We start from the raw sequence: 17,388 nt of genomic DNA on the forward strand, positions 1-17,388 counted from the left end.
GAGGAGCCTGAGACCTCTCACGACTGCTGCAGTGGACAGCACGTGTTGTGGCAAGAGGACACAACGTCTCGTTCCCTCCATCAGGGAACCGAGGTTACAAACGTAACCGAGACGTTCCCTTTCTGTCGGTCTCTCGACGTTGTGTCGAACCGACAGATGGGGTTCCAATGGAAAACGCCATAACACGGTGCCCTGTCACAATCTCAACGAAGCGACGGTGACAGGCCTGGGCGTGTCAGCCGTGAACGCTACCGCGAAATTGTAACCTACCAGTGGGTAGGTAGGGGGTCCCAGAGCTTTCTTGAAAGTGGGAAGGCCCCTACCTTCGGCCTCACAGGCGGCGGCCTTGTTTCTCTAACAGCGAGAAGCCGCCCGGAACCGTAAGGCACTGGGTAAGCGCTACTTCCTCAAGTGGGGATGCGCTACAGAGACCACTTCCTACCGCGAAGATAGAGATAACCAACATGGTCTCACCGATAGGAAGAACTCCGAAAATCCGCCCGCTAAGACCAAACCAGAACCCTTCTATTCAAGTTCAAGTACAACTATTGCTCACATTACAAATTCTTGAACATTTTCTATTTAAAAACAAACCAATGTCTTCACTGAATGTCAAAATATACATTCAAAGCAATTTTCTTATTCTTAACATCAATTTCAATTGACATACAAGTCCTGCTCAGCTGTGGGATTATGCATCACCAGCACTTTCACTTTGTTTGCCTTTCAAGTTCTCCTACCTGTTAAAAATAAAATGCATGTCAATTTTTACATTAGTTAAATAAACATTATTCACATATCCTCTTATGTTGTGAGGGCTGTCTCCGTGACAAATCCACTATATTCACCACCTAACTTATATTATCTAATATCTGCGACTCGCCTCACTTGTACTGATAACAAAACAGCGTAACTTCTTTTAACCCAAAGGAGAATATAACCGTAGAGCTTACATTTAAGTAAGTCAACATTTGCATTCATGATGATATAAAGAAGCGTTAAATAAAACTCGACCCATGTTATGTCAAACTGCTGTTCACATAGAACCCTTCTCCACTTCGGCCTTCAAAGCTCTCGTTTGAATATTTGCTATTACCACAAAGATCGGCACCCGCGGCGGCTCCACCCGGGCCCGCTCCCTAGGCTTCCACGCCACCGCGGCGGCCCTCCTACGCATCGCGGCTTATCTCGTCCCCCCCAGGCGGGGGGGGGCGTCGGCGTCGCCGCGATGGCCGGGTATGGGCCCGACGCTCCAGCGCCATCCATTTTCAGGGCTAGTTGATTCGGCAGGTGAGTTGTTACACACTCCTTAGCGGATTCCGACTTCCATGGCCACCGTCCTGCTGTCTATATCAACCAACACTTTTTCTGGGGTCTGATGAGCGTCGGCATTAAAGCCTTAAAGCTCTGCCTTCAACCCAGCATTAAATGAAAAATGAAAACGTATTGAAATTGATTCAAACCGAATAAAGCATTGATTGAATGCATAGAGCAAATTTTTTTTGTCTTTTACGCATAAACGTCTTAACTCTTGCACGTCTGCTGAGTGAGGCAATGAGTTTGACGCGTCAACTCGCGCTGAATGAAGATCTGTGAGTAGACTGCCACTCAGCGGTAAACAAGAGTCAACACACATTAAAGAGGTACCGCCGTGGAGATGGAGACGGTGGAAGGCTCATTCTGGTTGAGTACCTACTGTATGTGCTGTAAATAATATCGGGATTGATAACTGTGAAAGTCTAATTTGTGGGTAAAAGTGTATAGTAATAAGACAAACATATAGGCTAGACATCATACAAGTACTGTCCACTATAAAAAATAAACATGTACACTTAAAACAAAGAACGATCCTTTTAAATGAACATATGCTGTGCTGATAGTTGCCCTTTGTAAAGTCCAAATCACAGCACAGTCAAGATCATTTAAAGGGATACTGAGATTTCTGTGACATCACTGACTACCATAGTAGGAAAAATTAAAATATCTCATTTTGTGTTCAACAGAACAAAAAAGATCAAATGAATTTTCCTATTACGGTAGCCAATGATGTCACAGAAATGTCAGTTGCTAACATTATTCCAAATATCTTCCTTTGTGTTCATCAGAATAAAGAAATGTTTACAGGTTTGAAACAACTGGGTGTGAGTTAATGATGACAGAATTTTCATTTTTGGGTGGTGTCGTGATCGTGGCAGAAGAACCCAAATGCAGGCAACGGCAGTGAAGGGGTTAACCAATGACTTTATTAAATGAACAAAACAAAGGAAAAACCCACGAGGGGGTATCAAACAGGAACTAAACTAAGAAACAAACAGAAAACAAAGACTTCCCACGAGGGGGCAAAACAAAAACAAGAACAGTAAAACCCTAACTGAAAAACACGACACAACGTCTTAATACAAACAAGGCAGGATAAAACTAAAGCAAACACACAAAACTCACAGGTCACGAACTAGGCATGGACAGGAACACAGAGAACTAAGGTGAATGAATGAGGCATGCCGTCTCCCTTTTATACCCGGATATCCGGGGGCGGAGTCCAGCATGCAAATTTCATTCGCCAATTTTCATTGGCCTTTTCTAGAGAAGTCGGAAGCGATTGGTTCTCAAGGACGAACCCCATCTGTCGGTTCGACACAACGTCTCGTTCCCTCCATCAGGGAACCGAGGTTACAAACGTAACCGAGACGTTTTTAACTATTTAATATAATATTTTTTTAATAAAACCTTACCAATACTTTACATCGTGCTCAAGTCGCGCTGGCAAAGTTGATGTATCGGCTTGATCATCTTCATTTTCCGTATCAGATTCGGGCTCGAATTGATATAAGGAAGTACCGATGACATTTGATCACCTGTCAGGAGAATTGTGTGCGAACATGATGTTCCGAATATGGTAAGAGGCGTTACATTTCCGTGAAACGCTTGCAGTATTCGACCAATCACTACGCACTGGTTAACTGGCCAATCATAGCACACCTTGCTTTTCAGAGTGATGAGCTTTGTAGAAAATCAGCACGTTTCAGAGAGGCGGGGCAAAGAGGAAATACAAACATGCACGGTATGTGGAAAATACAGCGTTTATGAACCTTAAATCATGTATACACATTACATTACATCTAAAACAAACCATAATATTTGTTTAGCCGTGTCATATGACCCCTTTAAGATCAGACTGATATGACTACTACTCACCTTATGTCTGTAACAGGACACATTTGGTTTCAGAAAGAATGAATCATTCTAACATTGACATTTAAAATTACACAATACTTTTATAATTATATTATTATTTACTGTAATTCTCAGCATTAGCATGAAGGTGTGTGCCTGCGTGTGTGTGTGTGTGTGTGTCATACCTCTTTCTCTCTCCTCTCTAATACAGCTGCAACAGTGTCATGATTTCTATGTTCATCCATCGTACACAGATAACAAATGCATTGATGGTCAGTACGACAGTAGATTTCTAGTTGTTTGTCATGTTGAGAGCAGATCATCTGCTTGAGTTTTCCAGTGGCATCGATCACTTTGTGTCGTTTACCTGAGCGAAATTCCTCATGTCGTTCAAAGTGAGTTTGACAGTAAGATTCAAAACACACCAGACATGACTTGACAGCTTTGTGTTTTCTCCCAGTACAGACGTCACACTCCACATCTTCAGGTCCAGCATAACTGGGAGCATGTTGGTCCGTTTTCAGAAGTCTTGTCATCTTCAGTTTCTCCACTACGTCAGCCAGCATGATGTTTTTAACCAAAGCAGGTCTTGGAGTGAAGGTCTGTCTGCACTGAGGGCAGCTATAAACTCTCTTCTCATCCTCCTGATTCCAGCAGTCTGTAATACAGCTCACACAGTAACTGTGTCCACAGTTAATAGTCACCGGATCCTTCAGTAGATCCAGACAGATTGAACAGCTGAACTGATCCTGAAACACTGAAATACTGGCTTCTGCCATATTACCGCATGTGCACATGCAGACAAAGAACAGCTTAATGTTAAGTTTCGTTTTCTAACTGATATTGTTTCCTGGTTCTTTGTGTAAGAGACGTGTGCAAAAAAGGTGTGTCTCGTGACAAAGCAGTCATGACAAAACAACATTATAGTTTCACTTTCTCCAAATATGAATCTATTTCCAAAAATCTATTTCACTTTAAAGACATGGCCATAAAATCCAGCCATTTCATGTTTAAAAGATGTCCACATGTGCACACACAAGCTGAAACAGTTGTCAATTATTTAAAAGTAAATTAAAGCAGGTCATTTAAAGCAGTTTTTCCAATTATTTAATAAACATGTTTATTTTGTAATAGTCAATATATATTTTATATAAAGATTTTTTGTAAAATCCATAACAAAATGTGTAGCTGCTAGCTATCAAATTGTATAGTCCATTAAATATTTTTGACATTTAGCGACTGAAAACATGAGTCACTAGTCACTTTCATTATTGCACTATAGAAATGATGTCAAACACAAGTTTAAGCACTATGGATCCACACAACTGGCACTTTTTTCCACTCATACCTTACTTTTCATTTTCATTGTTATCTATAATTTATAGTCTTGTATGTTAGAATATACATTAATATAACTGAATCCGACATTGTCTCATAATCTTTATTTGTATAGTGTTGTTACTTGTAGTGATTCATTATATTTGATTAAAATATTTGTTGCCTAAAGATGTTATTTATAATATTGGTAAAATCTCAAAATTATCTACAGTATGTAGCTGGATCACACAACTTCACTGTCGAACCAAAATAAATCCTGAATCCAGGAAAGAGAGGTTGAGTAAATTTTGTCTGGAATATGTAGATGAGTTTCATTTTGTCCAAGATTTTAAAGAACTGCACAATTCCTGCATTATAATACACATACACCCCTATTCTAGAAGACCTGTAGTTTACGTCGAGTTTAATCTCTTCGTTCACAAAATGAGAATTTGGACGGAGAGCAGTGCAAACTCCAGGACTGATCATTACATCCAAATTTACACTCCTCACCCCATCCTTTTCTGCTGATGCTCTTATATGACACTGACATTTCCACCCCTGAATCTCCACTCCACTCGACTTTCCAGTAACAGCGTCCACACACACTCTCTCTACACAACACCTGAGGCCAAGAGTTAAATCTCTCTGGATGATCAGGATACTGCTGACCTCTACCAGTGTTAGCAGCCACTCGGTTCCCATCAGATAGATGAAGGATTTCATTATTTGTGTTGGAATCCATTGACAGCACATGCAAATCTGGTGAAGATAAAGCACAGTATTTAATAGTATTAAGTAAACAAGTTTGATCCTAAAGTGCAATTTTGTTTATTTAAAGTGATAATTCACCCCCCCAAAAAATGTCTGTCATCATTTATTCACCCTCATGTCATTAAAACCTGTTTATGACTCTCCTATGTGAAACACAAAAGATATTTTGAGAAATGTCTCAATGTTTAAGTGTCGATAAAATGATGTCATGTCGACTAGGGAAGACTCAAGTGCGGGGTAAAACACAATGTTTATTGAATGAATAATACACAGTCCAAAACACGGGCACCACTGTAATCCAGTAGCCTACGCGGCGGGAAATAAGCGTCCGCAGGGGAGAAAAAGTCTGAGGTACAAAGTCCCACAACCTCCGCAGGAGCGTCCGTGGAGAGTTGACAGCGGGGAGCCTTCTCAACCTGTAACCCCCGGTGTGAGAGAAACCGAGTTCGAACGGTGCCGTCCAATGGTCGTGTGCAAAGTGTCTGCAGAGGGTGATGAGAGCAGTCCGGGACGCCAGCGGGAACTGGAGAGGGGAAGTAAAACAGAGGTGATGAGACAAGGCAGCAGGATATATTAGAAGAGCTGGAACCTCTGTAAAACAACAAGAAAGCTAAGGCAAGACAAGGGCTAAGGTAAGTTTTTTCTAGGCTGGACTCACTAGACCTAGGTCAGTCTGCACTGGCACAAAACATGCAACGGTCAGACAAAGAACAAGAAAACGAGAGGGGTAATAAAGAGAAAAAACTAAGTAAGGATGGGACACAGGTGTGGAGTAATAACGGGAACGAGCAAGTCTAACAGGGGCAATGGGCTACAGGTGCAAGCGTGACGAAACACCGGTGAGGGAAAATCCCTAATGGGGAAACACGAGGGCGGGGCAAGTGACGTAGACACCGAACGCGTTGGAACCTGTCAAAACAAGGAAGCGCACGCGCTCGACAAAAAACAAAACACACCCCCGTGTCAGATAGCACCAAGACCAGACCGGGATCATGACAAATGAACGTCAGAGTACTAGTGCTGTTTGGTTACCAACGTTCTTCAGAATATTGTTTGTGTTTTTAACAAAGGATGATTAAAAAAATACATTTTGGTTCAACTGTCCCTTCCAGTGGATGTTGCATTAGAATGAGACACATATATTGCACTATCTAGCCTATATCTTTATCTTATATTTATATCTTTTTGTAATCAAAGTGCGACTGAATTAAAAAGATGATTTACATCAATATGATTAGTTTGGTTTCAAAACAATGGATTTTGATGAGTTGCCCTTATAGAAAACTTTGGAAGACAAAATACAACCAACAGAGCATTTGTGACCAAATCAAAATGTTAAAAAAAAATATATAAAAAATATATAAAAAAAAAAATGAGAAATAAAAAAAAAAAAAAAGAAAATAAAGAAAAGTTTACAACTTGCAAAGTAATCTATTGTAAAACAAAAGTGTGCGTACATGTGTGTATATAGTGACGTACACTGTAAGACCTGATTACTGTTCTTGGGTCCATCAGTAATATTATTTTTGTAGCATATTACTAAAGAAAAATATTTTAGTGTTATTTGCATGTTTCATTATATTATATAATAAAATGAGTATGTTTCATAATTTATTCTTAAAGAATATGAATGAATGCTTACTTTGACCAGATACAGCCACCATTTCCAAATTAAGAAAATCATCCATTTTTTTCTTCAGTTTCTTAGAGACAGATTTACTCACAGTAGGACAAGAACCGACATTAGGGCTCAAAAAGTCTGTTGATCAACGAGGGACAGAAAGAGTCGAGGAATTCTACGAACAACAGAAAAAAATATATACAGTATACTGTATAAAATATACAATATTTTTATATTTGATACTTCAAATTAGAAGCAGTTGGCCAAACAGTTTTTTTAGAGAAAGATTTTCTCACAGAATCAGACAAAGGGCGAACCAACATATAGTCTGAAAATGTCTGAAGATCCAGGAGGAACAGGTGGAAAGGACGATCTCTACGGATAAGAAAAAAAAAATAACTGAAGCAGCAACAATTTTTCATGGTTGTAAAATCTATACACTAAATTCATGCATCTAAATCGTGCATTAAAAAATATTTTCAAATGAATTATCTGGGCTTTGTGATGTACTGTCATGTATTTTAAATGCATACCTGTCACTATCCGTGCTACAGTTGCCACATCATGTTTTTTGTGCTCATCATCTCTCATGCACAGCATACAGATACTTTACAGAAACATCAGCAGTTTGGCGTTGTGTTCTGTTCAGGTTCGCCAACGTTTCTGCAATCACCACGTTCTTATTTAAAGCAGGTCTTGGAGTGAAGGTCTGACTGCACTGAGGACAGCGGTAAAGTCTATTCCCATTATCCTGATTCCAGCAGTCTGTAATACAGCTCATACAGTAACTGTGTCCACAGGGAATGGTCACTGGATCCTTCAGTAGATCCAGACAGATTGAACAGGTGAACTCATCCTGTGAAAGAAGGGATTCTGCCATTTTACTCACACTGAGACACAGAAGACGACAGATCGAGAACAGAACTTAAGTCTCCTTTAGTACACAAGGTGTCAGTAAGGTGTGACTGTACTGTATATTACTGCACATTAAAAAGTCAACAAGGTCACCAAAAAGGTTTCGATTTCAGAGTCCTAAATGTTCTTTCTGTACTTTAAAAATACTGTACTTTAAAATTTATTCAGACTTTTTGGTTGACAATGTAAAAGCAAAACTGAGGTCGTCAAGTTTAGAAGAAAACAAAGATGTTATCCATCATACGTCTTACGGTCAGCCTCTAATAAGGAAGTTGTCATTTTTCAGAAATGCACTGATTATAAAGAAATATTTAGAAGTTGTAAAAGACTGGCAGGCTGAATAGATAAAGAATATTGCTTTAACAGAGTATAGATTAACCATAGAAGATATTCATTTCTAACAATCTTTAGTCATTAAAATGCCTGTAGGAGAATAGACATTTAAAACATTTAAAATCAACCACTTCTTTCTTTACTCCCTGTTATAAACCGGTGCAATCGAATTACAGATTGTGGGATAAATACACTCAAAAAAAAATAAAAAATTACGATACTGTTCGCTTTTTTTAAACAATTCATTTTGTTTTAAGACCATTGTATTAGGTTTTATGTTCAAACACAATTGCATTGTGTTAAACGGACTAAAAACAGTAATGCTTTGGCTTAACTAAATGTTTACATTTTAAATTAACATGTTTCAATCAAGTAGAACAAAATAATATTTGATGATTGTTCAATTTCCTTAAATAAATCAAGTTGACACAACACAATTATTTTGAACCACTTTACTTAATCCATTTGAGTTGAGATAAATTAATTTAGTTGTATTAAAGTAGTGTTATAGAAACTAGGAACAGGATTTCCACTTCCCGCTTTGCACGGGGCTGAATAGGGAGAGTAAAAGTTGCAAAAAAATGTTATTTTATACATCTTTTATCAAAATGATGAAACGGGGATATTTGTTCATGTTTAATACTCTTTTTGTATTTAAAAGAGTTTCTGGTATGTTCATGTTTTTGGGGGGTTACCGTTTTTTCAATGGCATTGCTGAACCTTTTGCAGCATCTTTTTTAGAAGTAAAATGAATTCACAAAGTGAACAAATGCTTAAAAGAGTTAAAGTGAATATAAAGTTCATGTCAACGGCTTCAAGATGCCTAAATGTAAATCTTAAGATGCACAATTGTGATATTACAGTATATTTGATAAAGGGTTGCATATAACTTTAAGACTTTAACTGTTAGTCATGAATCTTGTTATCAAAAACAACATACACAGCAAAATGATTGAAACGGTGATAAAAAAACTGCAGCATATTTTAGTATTTACTACAGTAAATGGTAGTACATTTTAGTATAATGTAGTATACTTTACTAATTACTACTAGTAGTACTGTAGTAATTACTTTACTAATTTACAGTTTTTTTCTGTAGTATTAACAATAGTAAAGTAAATTATTAAATCGCAAACACTGCTTTAATATTTACTATGTTAAGGTTATAAAACACTGTAGTAGGGATTTTAGTGAAATAGAGTATATAGCAAAGTATTTTTATATTTGGGTCGTTACCACCAATAATAATTACATTGAGTAACAGGGCTGAATGTTTTACTGTTCATTTTAACATCAAAACTTTGATTCGATCAAAACTGTCAAATCACATTATCTGTAAAATACAGACATCCTCTAGATTGTTACATCACACAGTTTTACAGCTGATTCTGAATAAACCCCAAACCCAGGATAGAGAGGTTGAGTGAATGTGGTGTGGACTCTGTGGATGAGGGTCATTGTGTCAGAGACGCTGTAGAAGGACAGAATTCCTGCACTGTGATCCACAAACACTCCTATTCTAGAAGAACTGGACACTACTGTGAGTTCAGTCTGTTTATAATCGTGCCAGAATGAGTAACTAGGGAGAACATGAACATTTCCACGACTGATCATTAAACCCAAATCTGCACTCACCACCTCTACCCATGCTGCTGAAGCTCTTATATGACACTGCAATTTCTACAGAATAAACACTCCATTCAACCTCCCAGTAAGAGCGTCCACACACACTCTCTCTACACAACACCTGAGCGTAATCGAATCTGTCCAGATGATCGGGATACTGCTGGGCACGGTCAGTGTTAGTAATCACTCGGTTTTCCTCGGAGACTTGGAGCTGCTCATTCACAGTGTTCATATCCACAGTAAAATGAAAAGAATCTGATGGAAATATGAAACAGGACCACACGGAATATTATGAAACTTTAAACAATATTAAATAATATTGGGAATATCAAAAAGTAAAATGAGTTTCTGTTATACTTTTACATATGAAATTAATATGTTTATGCCTATAACGTATTCAGAAGTGCAACAAGTTTGGTCGAATGGGTAACTTTTATTTGATATATTTGCAAGATATACCAGGAGAATTAGGCAGTTTCTATCAATAAAATCTGAATTCCAATCACTGATAAAATGTATTTGTTTCCCAATTTTAAATATTGTCACAGATAAACACAATACGCCAATTTTATGCAACAGTGCTGTATTTTTATCATTCATTCATTTTATTCTATTTTATTTTATTGTTGATTCTTATAAACACCTAATTTTGAGAATTTCTTATTTTTTATTTGATTTTCAAATAATAATAAAACTACCATAATAGGGTCTGTAACAGGAAATCTCTCTCTCTCTCACGCTCACGCTCACGCTCACTCTCACTCTCACTCTCACTCTCACTCTCACTCTCACTCTCACTCTCACTCTCACTCTCACTCTCACTCTCTCTCTCACTCTCACTCTCACTCTCACTCTCACTCTCACTCTCACTCTCTCTCTCTCTCTCTCTCTCTCTCCCCCCTTTTCACTGTATGTCTCTTTCTCTCTCTCACTGTGTACAACTTACATTGTAGGAACTCCTGTCGGGTTTTAGGTCCAGGGATCCTGATGCTTCTTGCTATTTAAAAAAACAGATCTTAAATCAGTAATGTATTTATGTATAATGCATTGTGAGTACATCATATTTTAAAAATAGATTTTACTGTAAAGGCCATATTTAAACCTGGTATATGCTAAATTACACATGGTCAAGTGACCTTAACATTTATTAGGATTAAGAAGTCTTAAAAAGGGATTAAGAAGGGTATTTCAAAGTACCATTTATAGATTAATTTAGCACATTCACTTTAGACAAAGATAATAGATATTAACAAGATGCCCTGCTATTACTTTGAATGGGGAAAAATGCAATAGTCAATATGGCCACCAACTCTGATTAAGGAAGTCCTGTCTTCCGGTAAAAAGAGCCAACCATCAAGCATACAGTCTGATGATTCTCTTGGGGCGGGGATTTTTGTTAAAAAAAAGTGTTTTAAATTGAAGAAACAATTTATAGTACAGTTAATGTCAGGTTTGAATAGTGGTCAGAAATATGTTATTTTTATTTTTTTTATTGTGAAATTGCCCCATTCAGGTAAATCAGGCGGTAGTCTTGGATGACCAGCATGGCAAACACGGAAGTTATTTTAGATGACATGAGGCCTTAATATTCATTACTTTACCTCTACTAGATACATTTTCTATTTCGTCTCTGTATAAACCAGTCAGACCGTTCATCTTAGTGACCAATTGTTTTTCGACATCATCCAAATAGAGGAGAGAAGGCTCAAACAAAAACTGGAATCTCTATACACACAGAACAAATACAGGAGGAAAAAACAATGTTCAAGTGCTGTAGTAGGGTCCTTAAAGGATAGTTCACTCAAAAATAAAAATTCCTTATGTCATTCAAAACCTGTATAAGACTCTTTTTTTTCTGTGGAACGCAAAAGCAGATATTTTGGTTCTACTCAATGGAAGTCAATGGGCCCCTAATGTTTGGGTACCAACGGTCTTCAAAATATCTTCGTTTGTGTTCTGCAGAAGCAAGAAAGTCATACAAGCTTGGAATGACTAAGTAAATGACAAAACTTCCATTTTTGGGTAACTGTCCCTTTACACCCATGTATATCATACTTTTCATTATTCAGGTTTACATAACGCAACCTGACCAGAATTCCAATCTCAATAACCACTCATCTTCATTAAGTTACATTGGCTCCCTATAGTCGCTCGCATCAAATTCAAAGCTTTGCTCTTGGCCTACAAGACCACCACTGGTTCGGCACCCCAATATCTTCACTTGCTAATGCAGACTTATGTACCTGCCAGATCCCTACGCTCTGCAAACGAAAGTATTGTAGTGCCATCCCAAAAAGGGAAAACATCACTCTCACATATAGGCTTCTCTGGATCTGTTCCACATTTGTGGAATGATCTGCCCGCTGCTACAAGATCAGCAGATTCTGTAGCCATCTTTAAGAATCGGCTGAAAACACATCTCTTCCATCAACACCTGACCGATTAAAGGAGGGGTGTCCGATTTCTCTTAGCCTTTGTTGATGTTCAAATCACCAAAACAAACACAGCCCTACCCCCATCTTTCACTTTCGTCAGCGCTCGGCTCGGCTAATGTCCGTCCTGTGCACCGTGCAACTTACTGCTGATTGGCTACAAGGTTGTTTTGGTACTCGGCACGACTCAGTTGTCTAAAGCGTTATTCGAAAATCGGTTACCCTGCCTTTAATTGTGACTTTTTTCTTTTATAATCTTTCTATCCATTAAAAAAATCCTTTGCTTTGTATACTGTGGAAGGCTATATGATACCAGTTATTACTGCACTTATGCTTTCTGTTGTCCTCATGTTGTTCCAATTGCTTCCATTGTTTACCTCATTTGTAAATGACTAAATGTAAAACACATAATTGCCCACTTAGGAATGAAAAATTAAAATCGTCTAAAATCGCCCACCCATACAAGACCTTTTTAAGACCTGTGTGCCGCTTTCCAACCCCTTACCTTGCGGCAAAGGAAAGTGATGTGATCCTCTATGTGTAAAAGCTGCTCCACTTCAACATCTCTTTTCCTCAGAGTATCAATCTCCTGCTCCAGGCGCTTTAAGAGCTCTTCAGTTTCTCTCACCGCTGCCTTTTCCTGAACTCTGATCAGATGTGTCACCTCTAAGGAAATTCCATAATGCATCAGATCGGTAAAGATCTTCTCATTGTCCTCCACTGCTGCCTGTGAAGAGCAGTCCATTAGTCAACCTGTTGCACTTAAATCTGTGTTTCTTGACATACCCCAAAATCACTGAGATTCTGACAGGGTTTCTTAAACCGGCTTACAACTCACACTAAGCGACTCCATAGCCTCTCTCAACTCCAGAATTTTCTTCTGTCTTGTTTTGATTCTCTGCTGGAATCCTCTCTGGGTTTGCATCAAGTCTCTCTGTGGAAAATACATAATAACCCCGAGAAAGATTCAGCAAAGGTCAAGTGCAAAATTATGAATTAGTCCCAAAATGAACACAACGTAAAGAAAAAAACATCACATAATGTAAATAAGTTGTCACCGAATAAGGTTAAGTGAATAGCTCAATTTTGACAAAAATGTCAGATAAAACCTTATAATTCCAAGTAGATGAAACGTTTGAACAAACTACAATCAATCAACAGAATATTTATAACCCAAGTAAAATGGTAAATGAATAGCTTTAAGATTTAAACCTATCTGAGATTTAAAAAAAAGTGCTGCAAAGTGGTCTATAAAGTAAATGAACGTATTTGCATACCTGTTTCCTTTTACGCTCCATTTCATCTGTCACAATATTATGATTTTTGTGCTCAAAACATTTACAGAAATAGCAAATAAACTTCTTGTCAGAATAGCAATACATTTCCAGTGGTTTATGATGTAAACGACAGAACCTCTCATAGTCATGTCCATTCACTTCAATTATGTTGTGTCTCTCACCGCTGAAGACATTCTCATGTTGATCAAAGTGAGCTTGACAATAGGAACACAGACATGACACACAGGACTTTACAGCATTGTGTTTTCTCCCAATACAGACATTACACTCCACATCTGTACGTCCAGCATGAGAGAGTTCTGACTGATGCGCCTCCACCCGATTCAGTTTTTCCACTATTTCAGCAAGCACCACAATCTGTCCTAACGCTGGTATTGGAGAGAAGGTCCGTTTACACAGGGGGCAACTCCACACTTCAGTCTGAGTATCTTGATCCCAGCGGCATGTAATGCAGCTCCTACAGCAATTGTGTTCGCATGGAAGGGTCACAGGATCTTTCAGTAGATTCAAACAGATTGAACAGCACAAATGTTTCCAACTCACAGACATAGAGACTTCAGCCATTTTACTGCATGCACAGCAACTTGAAAGAGACACGTACAACAGCTAAAAAATCTTAAGTTTCAGTTTCCCCTGATCGAGGAGTGTATACTAGCTATGTTTAGGATACACTGCTGTGAACAGGTAGAGCTGGTGTGGCAGGTGTGACCAGGCCCACTGAATTTCCCTAAAGTTTCAATATTCGCAAACCCCCTCACTTTGCATGCGATCGTTTATGAAATATCTTGTCTAACTTGATTAGCCATTTGGCCATACATTTAACAGATGTTGCAAAAAATGAGTTCATGGAACGTTAAAAAGGTGGGAGGAAAAGTTAAAGTCCGAATACACAGACGTTTTTAAAACTTTGAATACCTGTTAAAAATGCCTTTCTCTAGCCATGTGTATAACTTATACCTAGAAGCTACATAAGTTCACAAAGTTTAAACTCCTACACGTAAGTTTGTTGTGCAGCAAAAAAACACAATAGCCACAAAAACATCTAAACAAGCCTGAAACGCTGGGGACTTTTATTCTGTAATGGCGGCTCACAACCCGGAAGAATCACTCAACTCTCAACTCAACTTTATTTATATAGCGCTTTTTACAATTTTCATTGTTACAAAGCAGCTGTACATGAGACATATTGACTATAAGCAAAATAATTAAAGTTGTACCTGCAAAAACAAAAAAAGGTTGAAAACACAGAAGACAGACATATACAAAACACTCCACACACACAATATGCACACGTACTAACACACATAGACATAGAGACACACACACACACACGGATGCGCACGCACACACACACACACACACACACACACGTACGTACACAGACAAGTACGACACACACACACACACACGCTCAGTGAGAGCACACATTTAGGATAAAGGAGAGAGAAGCACAGGTCAAATATAACAGACTATAAATTCCTATATGCAATATTAATTAAGTAAAACTTTAAAATTCTAAAGCAGCCCCCCCGGTCAGGCAGATAGTGCAAAAACAGTATGCAAACGGTGGCGAGGAACCCAAAACTCTAATCGAGAAAAAAAACCTCAGGAGAACCCAGGCCCAACCAGGGGATTCCAGTTCCCCTCTGGCAAAAGCTGCTGCCTCTGCACAAGCTCCAGAGAACTTGCACAACAAGGCTAAATAAAATAAATAAACTTAATAATAAAATAAATTATAGTTTAAGATTATCATTAATAATCTAATAGCATTTGAAATTTTGTGGTGAAGACATGTCAAGAGACCGCGTCCTTCTTTATCCAGCTCTATCATCTCAGCTCTTGTCAGGTCCCCACTTCCCATTCTCCGCTCTACCATCAGGTCAGGCCATGAACTGCATCCTGCTCGCTGTGGTAACCTTGGAACAATGAGACAAGACTGGCTGAGAGTAGAGTACTGTTCTGTACTCTTTGATGCAACAAGTACATCAGTTGTGTTTTTGGTTCCGGTTGATCTAACTAATGCAGCCTAAACCCTCAGAAGATTTATATTATGGAAGAGTAGTGTATGCAAGATTAAAAAGATGCGTCTTTAGTCTAGATTTAAACTGACAGAGTGTGTCTGCCTCCCGGACAGTGCAGGGAAGACTATTCCAAAGTTTAGGCCTAGATAGGAAAAGGATCTACCACCTGCACTTGATTTTGAAATTCTAGGTATTACCAACTGACAGGACGCCTGAGAGCGTAATGCACGTGAAGGACTGTAATACAAAAGGAGTTCATTCAAGTACTGAGGAGCTAAACCATGTAGGCTTTATAGGTAATAAGCAAGATTTTAAAGTTAACGCGATGCTTTATAGGTAACCAGTGCAAGGTTGACAGAACCGGGCTAATATGTTCATACTTTTTTGTACGTGTAAGAACTCGAGCTGCCCGTTTTGGACCAGTTGGAGTTTTTGTAATAAGCCTGCAGGGCAACCACCTAACAGTGCATTACAGTATCTAGTCTTGATGTCATGAATGCATGAATTAACTTCTCTGCATCTGAGATTGACAGCATATGACGTAGTTTAGATATATTCTTAAGATGGAAAAACGCAATTTTACAGGTGTTGGCGACGTGGCTCTCAAATGACAGATTACTATCGAATAGAACGCCAAGATTCTTTGCTGACGACGAGGGTTTTATGGAACATCCGTCAATAGTTAAACAGTATTCTTGGTTGTTACTTATAGCAGTTTTCGGTCCAATAAGTAACACTTCCGTTTTGTCCGAGTTCAGTAATAAAAAGTTGTTACTCATCCAGTTTTTTATATCGACTATGCATTCCATTATTCGATGGAACTGCTGTGTTTCATGAGGCTTCGAGGAATATAAAGTTGAGTATCATCAGCATAACAGTGAAAGCTAACTCCGTGTCGCTTTATTATATCTCCTAGAGGTAGCATGTATAATGCGAAGAGCAGAGGCCCTAAGACTGAGCCCTGTGGTACACCGTACTGGACTCTGCATGTCTATTTTATGATCTGTTATCATATCGTTAACAAAAAGTGCTTTATTAGAGAGAGATCTAATATTTAGCAATCCGAGTCGTAACAGTTGATTATCTGTATTTTGTTCATGTTTAGTTTGTTTAACGTTTATTAAATTACTTTCAAGAGGTTTACGCATTATTTTATGTTTGCTAATCCGGGGGACAGACACAGTCTCTATTTTGTGATGTTTGGGAGAACGGATTACTACATGTTGTACATTTAGTGTATTCTGCGACATGAGACGGCAAGCAGACAGTTGGTTAAGCCATACTGTCTGCTCCCTGACCTGGGCCCCAGCGAGTCAAGTTTTAGACTTTAAGACTTAAGCATTAAGACTTTTTGCCATATTTCTAGACAGGATGGAAGTCCCAGCCCAGGAGGGATGGAGACCATCTCGTTTCAACAGGTCAGGTCTGCCCTCAAAACTCTTCCAGTTATTTATAAAAACTATATCATTCTGCAGGCACCACTCAGACAACCAGCCATTTAGTGATGATAATCTGCTATAAATCTCATCACCACGATAAGCAGTGAGGGGGCCAGAGAATATTACAGTGTCTGACATCATGCTTGCGAGCTCACACACCTCTTTAATGTTATCTTTTGTGATCTCCGATTGACGGAGTCGAACATCATTTGTGCCGACGTGAATGACATTCTTACTGAATTTACGATTAGCCTTAGCCAGCACATTTAAATTTGACTTGATGTCAGGCGCTCTGGCTCCCTGCGCATTACCTGCATTACACATCATACACAATAGGTGGCTGCAAACAGCCATTAGACGTTTTTATTTATTTTTTAATTCAGCCGACATTAATTCACACACCATGCACAAGATTAGAGAAGGGGATAGAGTGGTCAT

General features: G+C 38.6%; 3 pseudogenes; all 3 read right to left on the reverse strand.

The window, feature by feature from the left end:
• The window catches only part of LOC130553795 (tripartite motif-containing protein 16-like protein), a 12,715-nt pseudogene extending 8,717 nt beyond the window's left edge, over positions 1 to 3,998 (reverse strand).
• Positions 3,999 to 4,713: 715 nt separating this feature from the next.
• Positions 4,714 to 7,019, reverse strand: LOC130553797 (stonustoxin subunit alpha-like; annotated as a pseudogene).
• Positions 7,020 to 9,337: 2,318 nt separating this feature from the next.
• On the reverse strand, positions 9,338 to 14,102 carry LOC130553796 (tripartite motif-containing protein 16-like; annotated as a pseudogene).
• Between the last annotated feature and the right edge of the window lie 3,286 nt (positions 14,103 to 17,388).

The sequence above is a fragment of the Triplophysa rosa genome, linkage group LG5, assembly GCF_024868665.1.
Source record: "Triplophysa rosa linkage group LG5, Trosa_1v2, whole genome shotgun sequence".
Classification (NCBI taxonomy): domain Eukaryota; kingdom Metazoa; phylum Chordata; class Actinopteri; order Cypriniformes; family Nemacheilidae; genus Triplophysa; species Triplophysa rosa.